Source organism: Bos indicus, chromosome 19 (genome assembly GCF_029378745.1).
Source record: "Bos indicus isolate NIAB-ARS_2022 breed Sahiwal x Tharparkar chromosome 19, NIAB-ARS_B.indTharparkar_mat_pri_1.0, whole genome shotgun sequence".
In the NCBI taxonomy this organism is placed as follows: domain Eukaryota; kingdom Metazoa; phylum Chordata; class Mammalia; order Artiodactyla; family Bovidae; genus Bos; species Bos indicus.
This window is the reverse complement of record NC_091778.1, coordinates 1301567-1311262: the sequence shown is the minus strand read 5'-3', so window position 1 is coordinate 1311262 and position 9696 is coordinate 1301567. Positions and strand designations below refer to the sequence as shown.

General features: G+C 36.7%; 1 pseudogene; it reads left to right on the top strand.

The window, feature by feature from the left end:
- Positions 1-301: 301 nt before the first annotated feature.
- On the top strand, positions 302-5344 carry LOC139177703 (olfactory receptor 4A15-like; annotated as a pseudogene).
- The last annotated feature ends 4352 nt before the right edge of the window (positions 5345-9696 follow it).

Here is a 9696-nt window from a genome sequence, read left to right as displayed (position 1 = left end):
GATTGATTTCAGCTTTATTCTTTGGGGAAAATACCATCTTTTGAAGATTGCATGAGAAAACTGCTTATAGAACATATCATTCTTGGTGGAATAGGTTTCTTCCTTCTGGTGTGATGGCCTGTGACCACTATGTGGCCATCTATAAGCCCTTGCATTGTTTGGTTATCATGAGGCAGAGAGTGTGTGTTATTCTGCTGTTGGTGTTCTGCGTTAGAAGTTTTTGCACTCAGTAATTCAGCATAGTGCTATCTGTGAGCTCCCATTCTGTGGCCCTAATGTCATTGATCACTTTATATGTGACATGTACCCCTTGTTGAAACTCGTCTGTGCTGACATCTATGTCATTGGCATCTTAGTTGTGGTCGATGGAGGACTAATCTGCACTACTGTGTTTCTGCTCTTACTCATCTCCTATGTAGTCATCTTGCACTCTCTAAGAAAACTTCGTCAAGAAGGCAAGCAGAAAGCTCTGCAGACCTTCATTTCCCACATCACTGTAGTTGTCTGCTTCTTTGCCCCCTGTATTTTCATACATGCAACACCTTCTAAGGCCTTCCCCTTTGATAAACTATTGAGTATGTTTTATACAGTCATAACTTCTATACTTAACCCATTATTCTATAGTCTACAAAATTCTGAGATGTTTAATCCTATGAAGATATTCTGGGAAAAATAAAAGGCAGATCAATTAGTAATTTAGTACATTTATTGTCATGAGGACAGTAAATTATCACTAGGGCCAATTTCTTTGAAATATAAAAGTTGTCATAAACCTGATGTAAACTCTTCTTTGTAGGATTAATGTTAATTATAATTAAAAATAAACTATGTGTTTGTGCTTTTAATCAATTTCCTTTCTAGAATATAAACTGGATAATGTCTGGGTTGTCACTTCACTTATAAAGAAGAAATTCATTTATCATAAAGAGTCAGTAAACAATATGTACTCTTTTAGTCAATGAAACTTTTAAAGAGTTACAGAAATGTTTAGTTAATTTCTTCATTTTTTAAATTACTTTTTTCTTTCTTCATTTTTCTTTTCAATTAGGTTTGCTTCCTTTATCTTCATTCTATTTATTATACTAGTTAAAATATTTAATGTGATATGCTGTTACTGCTAAGTCACTTCAGTCGTGTCCGACTCTGTGCGACCCCATAGACGGCAGCCCACCAGGCTCCCCCGTCCCTGGGATTCTCCAGGCAAGAACACTGGAGTGGGTTGCCATTTCCTTCTCCAATGCATGAAAGTGAAAAGTGAAAGTGAAGTCGCTCTGTTGTATCTGACTCTTAGCGACCCCATGGACTGCAGCCTACCAGGCTCCTCCATCCATGGGATTTTCCAGGCAAGAGTACTGGAGTTGGGTGCCATTGCCTTATAAACTATCCTATTTATTCTGTTTCATTTGCCTTACATATGAAATTTTAGCATAATGCATATTATTGAATAAAAACAAACGTGTTGTCAAATAATATTAAAAATAGAAATCATACAAAATGGAATATTGTAAAACAAACCTTTGCATTCTAAATCAATGTCTCTCAGTCCTTCCAGATGCAGTCACTATATTCTGCTTCTGAAATTCTTTAAATAATAACCTTTGCAAGAACAAACATACTTTCATACATGTGTTTATCTTTCAATCGAATAAATTTTTGTATCTTACCACTCTGCTATTCTTAATGATATAAGACTTAAATCTTTCCATTTCTTTAAAACCCCTTACAACTTTATGAAGATACACAAAAGTTGATGCATCTGTTAATGTATTCCCCAGTCTTTGTAAACTATTCTACAATGAAATGCTTTTGACATTTTATAAGTATGAATTCCTGGAGGTGAAATTGTTGAGTTGATTTTTATATGTATTTATAATGTTGACATTCAAATTTTTTGCCAAAATGCCATCCATGAGCTTGTACCAAACTCATGACTTCCCTCTTACTGGAAAATACCTATTTGAACATGTTTCCAAACAACCAGTACTTGATAAACATTTGTGGTCTGTGACAATCTAATTAAATAAATAGTGTTTCATTTGTATACTTTGATTATAAGAACATAAACAGAACTGAATTCTGATATCTATTCACATGTTTAAGGTGGTTTGTATTCCTTTCTCATAAATTACTTATTAATGAATTTTATGTCTTTTATTTTATTGCTGATACTTATCATACTAATTTTATGACTTAATTATATGCTAACGTAATTATCTTATTTAGCACGTATGTGGAATTATTATTTTTTCAGCTTGTGGTTTATTTTGATGTTTTTATACTTAATAGAATATCTGGGATCATTTAGAAATGTTTTTACATTTAGATAAATCTATCAATATTTCCTTTGCATTTTATATCTTGTTTCTTGTTGTTGTTGCTCAGGTGCTGAGTCATGTCCAACTCTTTTAGATTCCATGGACTGCAGTAGTGCTGGATTCCTCTGTCCTCCACTATCTCCTAGAGTTTTCTCAAATTAATGTCCATTGAGTTGTTGATGCTGTCTAACCATCTCATCCTCTGCCACTACCTTCTCCTTTTAACTTTAATCTTTTTCAGCGTTAAGGTCTTTTCCAATGAGTTCTTCTTCACATTATGTGGCCAAAGTATTGTAGCTTCACCTTCAGCATCAGTACTTCCAAGGAATATTCAGGATTGGTTTCCTTTAGAAGTGAGTAATATGATCTCCTTGGAGTCCAAGGGACCTTCAAGAGTCTTCTCGAGCACCACAATTCAAAAGCATCAATTCTTCACTGACTGCAGCCATGAAATTAAAGGAGGCTTGCTCCTTTTGCAAACCTGTTTTTCAGTCGCTCAGTCTTGTCTGACTCACTCTTTCCAACCCCATGGACTGCAGCACACCAGGCTTCCCTGTCCTTCACCATCTCCTGGAGCTTGCTCAAACTCATGCCCATTGAGTCAGTGATGCCATCCAACCATCTCATCCTCTGTCATACCCTTCTCCTTCTGCCTTCAATCTTTTCCAGCAGCAGGGTCTTTTCTAATGAGTAGGTTCTTCTCATCAAGTGGCCAAAGTATTGGAGCTTTGGGTCCAGCATCAGTCCTTTCAATGAATATTCAGGACTGATTTCCTTTAGGATGAACTGGTAGGATCTCCTTCCAGTCCAAAGGACTCTCAAGGGTCTTCTCAAACATCACAGTTCAAAAACATCAATTCTTCAGCACTCAGTCTTCTTTATGGTCCAACTCTTACATCCATACATGACTACTGGAAAAATCATAGCTTTGCAAACCCTACAACATATTAAAAAGCAGCAATAGCACTTTGCTGACAAAGGTCCATATAGTCAAAGCTATGGATTTTACAGTAGTATGGAGGTGAAAGTTGCTCCATAGCTAACTTAGAATTTTCCTATTTCAATGTACCAAGATATTCTTCCACATTTTACAACATTTAAATTTTTTAGGTGTTTTTGTTGTTTTCATTTAAGGTTTACATTTTTGAACCATCTACACATTACTTTAATGCAAAGATTCCATTAGGGATTGCATTTTATTTTTAAAGATGGCAACATTTATAGATTTTTTTAACTCATAATTTTGATATTGCAACTATGTTTTCTAAAATATAACAGGCGTTTGATTCCACTTCAGCCCTCTACTACCTCCCTCAGATTACTGATCTCTTTATTCATATGCTATTTAACATACAATACAACTGTATTTAAATTAAAATATACTTTGATTCATGATGAGCCTAGTAACCCTTCATTATTAGAACTTTGTCTATTCTTGCATATTTATGTTTTGAAATTAAATTTCAGTAAGATAGTCTAGCAAAAACTAAACTTATTTGGTATTTTCAAAAAGTTTTTATTTAGAAAGTGCTTGTGAATTTCATCCACAAACCAAGTACATCTTTCTACTTAACAAGTCTTTATGCTCATATTATGCTTATATTGATCTAGTATATTTCTTTATTACTTAAGTCATTTTGATGTTTTTTTTTTTTTTTTTTTTTCTGCTATTAGTAAATAGATGCTGGGAAAGATTGAAGACAGAAGGAGAAGGGGACAACAAAGGATGAGATGGCTGGATGGCATCACAAACTCAAAGGACATGAGTTTGAGCAAGCTCCAGGAGTTGGTGATGGACAGGGAATCCTGGCATGCTGCAGTCTATGGGGTCATAAAGAGTCAAACACAACTGAGAGACTGAATTGAACTGAATTTATCCTCCTGGGGATTATACAAAACACTGAGATGCAAAGAGTTCTATCTGTCCCAGACTTTCTCAGGTGGCTCAGTGGTAAAGAATCTGCCGGCCAGTGCAGGAGACAAAAGAGATACAGGTTTCATCCCTTGGTCAGGAAGATCCCCTAGAGAAGGAAGTGGCAACCCACTCCTATATTCTTGCATGGAAAATTCCGTGGACAATGGTGCCTAGGGGAATATAGTTCCCCATGTGGCACTGAGAGTTGGGCATGACTAAGCAATTAAATGTGTGTGTGCGCGCACACACACACACACACACACACACACACACACACACACAGTATCTGCTCCATTCTTGCTCATCTAAATTGTGACAACAGTGGGCAATCTGCTTATCATGGTCACCATCATAGACAGCAGGTCACTAGGTTCCCCCATGTACTTTTCTCTGGCTTCTTTATCATTTATAAAAACTTTTTGTTCTACTGACATTGTTCCCAACACAATCACCGACTTCTTTCATGAGAAAAAGACTGTTTCCTTCCAGTCTTATACGTCTCAAGTCTTTGGAGATCATTTATTTGCTGGTGTAGAAGTCACTCTTCTGCTGATAGTGGTCTATGACCGATATGTAGCTATCTGTAAACCTCTTCGTTATTTGATCATCCTGATTCTTAGGGTGTGTGTTCTCATACTTCTGGTGGCCAGGACTGTTGGTTTTCTGCACTCATTGGTTCAATTTCTCTTTATTTACCAGCTCCCTTTCTGTGGTCCCAATGTCATTGATAACTTCTTGTGTGACATGTTCCCTTTATTGAAGTTGCTTGCACTGATAGCAACCTCATTGAACTATGATAGCCAATGGTGGGGAAATTTACACTGTTGTCTTCTTCATTCTCGCAGTGTCCTATGGAGTCATATTATCTTCCTTGAAGACTCATGGTTTGGAAGGGAATGACAGTCTTCTATACTTTTACATCCCATATGATGGTGGTCATTTTATTTATTTATTTGTTCTCTGTATCTTCCGGTATGCAAGGCCTAATGTCAAATTTGCCATGGATAAATCCATAGCAATGGTTTTCACTTTCATAACCCCCATGTTGAATTCCTTAATCTACACCCTGAGAAATTCAGAAATGAGAAATGTTATGAGGAGACTTTGGGAGTAATAATATGCCCTTAGTTGGAAGGGGACTGTTTCTATCATAGAAGTCATGATATTCATTCATTCTTTCACAGAATCAAGAAATACTTAAACTATTAAGGATTACATTATTATTTTTTTTTCCCTATGGGTTACTTAGCCTATTTATTCTGGGACAGCTGTATAAACTAATCTTTATGCAAGTGGAATATTTTATAGTCCTTAATACCAAGATATGTAATAATGCTGTATTAAGGTTTTAAGAGATAACAATTTAGGGATTTAAGTTCTTGTTTGTGGGATATGGTTACTTCTTCTTGGTACAGAGAAATGTGACCTAATAGAAGATTTTTCCTTTTAGTCCCAGAGAGTGAAATCCTTCTGAAAAGATTGCTTATTTATTTCTTTGACTGCACTGAGCTTAGTTGCTACATGTGGGGTCTTTGATCCTCATTTTGGCATGCAAGACTTTCAGTTGTGCCTGAAAACTCTTGGTTGCCATATGTGGACCAGGGATTGGAGCATAGAGTCTTAGCCAATGGACCACAAGAAAGTCCCAAAAGTAACATGAAAAAAAAAAAAAAAAAAAAAACTTTCTCCTCAGTTTGTTGAAATATGTGAAATGATATCAAAGAATTTCATAAGATGAATTTCATAAGCCATACACATGTTATTTTATGAATAAATGTATTCTGGTAAATTAAAATAAAATAAAATAAAATAAATAACACAGTGGATGTTCATAGCAGAGGATAGATCTGTGAAAAATAAGCTTTGTTAACTTTCAATTCAATTCAGTTCAGTCCCTCAGTCATGTCCAACTCTTTGCAACCCCATGAATTGCAGCACGTCAGGCCTCCCTGTCCATCACCATCTCCTGGAGTTCATGCAAACTCACGTCCATCGAGTTGGTGATGCCATCCAGCCGTCTCGTTCTCTGTCATCACTTTTTCCTCCTGCCCCCAATCCCTCCCAGAATCAGAGACTTTTCCAATGAGTCAACTCTTCACATGAGGTGGCCAAAGTACTGGACTTTCATCTTTAGCATCATTCCTTCCAAAGAACACCCAGGGCTGATCTCCTTTAGAATGTACTGGTTGGATCTCCCTGCAGTCCAAGGGACTCTCAAGAGTCTTCTCCAACACCACAGTTCAAAAGCATCAATTCTTCGGTGCTCAGCTTTCTTCACAGTCCAACTCTTGCATCCATACATGACCACTGGAAAAACCATAGCCTTGATTAGACAGACCTTTGTTGGCAAAGTAATGTCTCTACTTTCCAACATGCTATCTAGGTTGGTCATAACCCTCCTTCCAAGGAGTAAGCATCGTTTAATTTCATGGCTTCATTCACCATCTGCAGTGATTTTGGAGCCCCAAAAAAGAAAGTCTGACACTGTTTCCACTGTTTCCCCGTCTATTTCCCATGAAGTGATGGGACCAGATGCCATGATCTTTGTTTTCTGAATGTTGAGCTTTAAGCCAACTTTTTCACTCTCCTCTTTCACTTTCATCAAGAGGCTTTTTAGTTCCTCTTCACTTTCTGCCATAAGGGTGGTGTCATCTGCATATCTGAGGTTATTGATATTTTTCCTGGCAATCTTGATTCCAGTTTGTGCTTCTTCCAGCCCAGCATCTCTCATGATGTACTCTGCATATAAGTTAAATAAGCAGAGTGACAATATACAACCTTGACATACTCCTTTTCGTATTTGGAACCAGTTTGTTGTTCCATGTCCAATTGTTAACTTTACATTTGTAAATGTTTCTTTACAATACCATTACACTACTGTAATGGTAATATGTGGTTAATTTACATATTCTGATCACATTTTTGCCTGAAAAATTAAATTTTAAACCCCTTCTGTGTATCCAGTTCATTTTGTCTTCTCCAATAGTTGAAAAGTACTGTTAGTCATTCATATCACACATAGAGGCTTCCCTGGTGGCTTAGCAGTAAGGAATTTGCCTGCAGTGAAAGAGACATGGATTCAGTCCCTGGGTCAGGAAGATCTCCTGCAGGTGAACACAGCCATCCACTTAAGTATTCTTGCCTGGAGAATCTCATGGTCAAGAGGAGCCTGGCAGGTTACAGTCTATGGGGTTGCAAAGAGTTGGACATGACTGAAGCAACTAAGCATGCATGCATGCATCACATATAGACCCAGAGTCTGCCTTCACTAGATTAGACTGCATGGATAGATACAGAACTTATTTAATGCAGTAACTGTTTAACATTTTGTATACATATTAATTTATTTTACATTATGAATGCCTTGTTGATTCTCTGTAAGCTATATGTTCTTGACATAAGTGATAAATCAGTTTTTTCTCTGTTTACAATTACTCTATGGAAGTTTTGGGAATCAAATACTTTTTTACAAACATAATTTTTTAAGGCTCTGGCACCATATGTTTCTTGTGAGAATTCAAATTCACCACATAGAAGCTAAGGCTTAAAGTACAACATCTTCCTTGTCTCAATTTTTAATTGGATTCAGTTAGTATACTTAGCAATAATACTACACCAATGTATCTGACACATATTGAAGTAATGCCAGTCATAAAGTTTAATTTCTTTTTCAGTGAAGGATATAAAACATACTCTAAATGTTTTAATTGGAAAGAAAAGTAATATAATGAATTATATCCTTTAAAAATTATTAGATTTTTTAAAATTTAATTTAATTTTATTTTTTAACTTTACAATATTGTATTGGTTTTGCTATATATCAAAATGAATCAGCCACAGGTATACATGTGTTCCCCATCCCGAACCCTCCTCCCTCCTCCTTCCCAATACCATGCCTCTGGGTCGTCCCAGTACCCAGCCCCAAGCATCCAGTATCGTGCATCAAACCTGGACTGGTGACTCGTTTCATATATGATATTATTCATGTTTCAATGCCATTCTCCCAAATCATCCCACCGTCTCCCTCTCACACAGAGACCAAAAGACTGTTCTATATATCAGTGTCTCTTTTGCTCTCTCGCATACAGGGTTATTGTTACCATCTTTCTAAATTTCATATATATGTGTTAGTATACTGTATTGGTGTTTTTCTTTCTGGCTTACTTTACTCTGTATAATAGACTCCAGTTTCATCCACCTCATTACAACTGACTCAAATGCATCCTTTTTAATGGCTGAGTAATACTCCACTGTGTATATGTACCACAGCTTTCTTATCCATTCATCTGCTGATGGGCATCTAGGTTGCTTCCATGTCCTGGCTGTTGTGAACAGTGCTGTGATGAACATTGGGATACAAATATCTCTTTCAATTCTGGTTTCCTCGGTGTGTATGCCCAGCAGTGGGATTGCTGGATCATAAGGCAGTTCTATTCCCAGTTTTTTAAGGAATCTCCACACTGTTCTCCATAGTGGCTGTACTAGTTTGCATTCCCATTAACAGTGTGAGGGTTCCCTTTTCTCCACACCCTCTCCAGCATTTATTATTTGTAGACTTTTGGATCACAGCCATTCTGACTGGTGTGAAATGGTACCTCATAGTGCTTTTGATTTGCATTTCTCTGATAATGAGTGATGTTGAGCATTTTTTTCATGTGTTTGTTAGCCATCTGTATGTCTTCTTTGGAGAAATGTCTATTTAGTTATTTGGCCCATTTTTTGATTGGGTCATTTATTTTTCTGGAGTTGAGCTGCAGGAGTTGCTTGTATATTTTTGAGATTAGTTGTTTGTCAGTTGCTTCATTTGCTATTATTTTCTCCCATTCTGAAAGCTGTCTTTTCACCTTGCTTATAGTTTCCTTTGTTGTGCAGAAGCTTTTAAGTTTAATTTGGTCCCATTTGTTTATTTTTGCTTTTATTTCCAATATTCTGGGAGCTGGGTCACAAGGATCCTGCTGTGATGTATGTTGGAGAGTGTTTTGCCTATGTTCTCCTTTAGGAGTTTTAGAGTTTCTGGTCTTACGTTTAGATCATACACATCACAAGCACGGAAAATGAAACTGTAATCAGAAATCTTCCAGCAAACAAAAGCCCAGGTCTGGACGACTTTAAAGCTGAATTCTACCAAAAATTTAGAGAAGAGCTAACACCTATCCTACTCAAACTCTTTCAGAAAATTGCAGAGGAAGGTAAACTTGCTAACTCATTCTATGAGGGCACCATCACCCTAATACCAAAACCTGACAAAGATGCCACCAAAAAGAAAACTACAGGCCAATATCACTGACGAACATAGATGCAAAAATCCTTAACAAAATTCTAGCAATCAGAATCCAACAACACATTAAAAAGATCATAAACCATGGCCAAGTGGGATTTATTCCAGGGATGCAAGGATTCTTCAATATCTACCGATAAATCGATGTAATACACCACATTAACAAATTGAAAAATAAAAACCATATG